General features: G+C 46.5%; 1 long non-coding RNA gene across 2 annotated transcripts in view; it reads right to left on the bottom strand.

The window, feature by feature from the left end:
* Positions 1 to 1,663, bottom strand: part of LOC116186254 — a 441,761-nt gene that overhangs the window by 75,050 nt on the left and 365,048 nt on the right. The gene's annotated exons all lie outside the window — the stretch shown is intronic.

Here is a 1,663-nt window from a genome sequence, read left to right as displayed (position 1 = left end):
CCCCCGTCTTCCCTTTGGCGTGCCCTCGTTCGCGGGATCCCGCGAAACAGTGATATCGATTTCGAGGCAAATTGCTCGCAGTAATAATACACAAACACCTGACATTCCGTGTAACTGTAATCGAGAGGCCGCCGCCAGGGCGTCTAAGAAAGCCAGGGCATGGTAAGCCCGTTGTTTCTCCTCGACTCTGGGACGGAATAAGGGAAGGACAGGCTTCCTTCCATCCAAACGCAGCTGCTTAAGTTCTCACATAGATTAACCCAGGTAGTTTCTGTTCCGCATCGTCTAGGAGAGACGAGGCTTCGGGAAGTCGCTCGCAAACTCGATGGCAAATTGTCGACTCTTGACTGCCCCTCCCCTTCCACTTCTTCCTTCCATCCCTTTCGTCTTCTCGCGCCACCCCTTCTCTCCTCGATGGTTTACTTACCATCGTTTCTCGCTCTTCGCGATTATCTGCGTTGGATGGATCTTATCCTAGCGGTGGATCGTCTCTCCATCCATCGCAAATCAGAGGCTGGCGGTTCGCTCCGGCCAAATTGTCCGGGAAATTCCGGACCCAGTGCACCTAGAGATGCTATAGTCCGTTTCGCATCGGGATAATCCTAAGCCAGATCGTCTTAGAATTCGACGTTGTTCACGGTTGTAAACGCGTATTAACGTTGGGGATGGGATGGTTGTATCTTTCTTGATTAAATTATTCCGGTTGCTTTCGTCCCAAATTGTTCGTTCCGTTATCCGTGCGGCAATAAACGTGATTGGCGTCCGGGTAATATTTGTATGTGAAAACAGTAGAAAAAGTTTTACCGTTGAAGGAGAAATGCTTGTTAAAGGGAAACCCATTACGGTGGGTCTCCATTCTTTCTACCGTTGGACACTATCCATGAAAGTAATTGGAGGAGAAGACTCCTTAGAAAGCTGGACAATAGTCAGGTAATCGGTAGGAGTGATTTTAGAGAAAATGATCGCTGGTGATCGCCGAGCGAACTTCGTCCGCCGGAGAATAATTGGTAGCGCGGCTAGACAATCGCTTCGGTTGCATTTCCTTTGTATAAATTAATCCGAAGAACCATCTGTGAAAAATCTTGGCCATCGATCACAACATCTCGACGATTAATCTTCTTCACGGATGAAAAATGAAAAGGAAAAAGAAAGGATCGTAAGTGCGTAGCACCTTGGAATTGAATTTTTAGAGAAAAATTCCCGGTAATCGCAGAATTTAATAAAAGAAAAAAAGAAAAAAAAAATCCGACATACAGAGAGATAATCGCAGGAAAACGCTCGTCCCCTAATAGAGAATTTAAGATGCGATTAAGCTTGAAATGTTTATTCGCTAAGCGGAAGCCTGTGATTCTTGATGTCCAGCCAACGAGGCGACACGCGAGAAAGATTAAGCGCATCCGAGCGCGCAAATGGAGAATCGAGAGATTTAAGCTTTAATGCCGCATAAGCTAAAGGAGTCCTTCCCTCTTTTTCCGCGTTGGAGAATCTCGGAGGTGCGCGATGTTATTTAAGAAAGTATTTTCCCTGTGCTTGGCCAACTCGTTGGAGCTACAAATTGAAATAGCTCGCGCTTCGAATTTTCAGATTAAAAGCTTGACCCGTTTGTTTACCCTTTGTTAGACGAGTACACTACCCGTTACTCCCCTCCTACCCGCCCTTCCGA

This window comes from Apis dorsata, unplaced genomic scaffold (assembly GCF_000469605.1).
Source record: "Apis dorsata unplaced genomic scaffold, Apis dorsata 1.3 scaffold_527, whole genome shotgun sequence".
NCBI classification, from domain to species: Eukaryota; Metazoa; Arthropoda; class Insecta; order Hymenoptera; family Apidae; genus Apis; species Apis dorsata.
The sequence above is the reverse complement of the archived record's forward strand: the minus strand, read 5'-3'. Positions and strand labels throughout refer to the sequence as shown.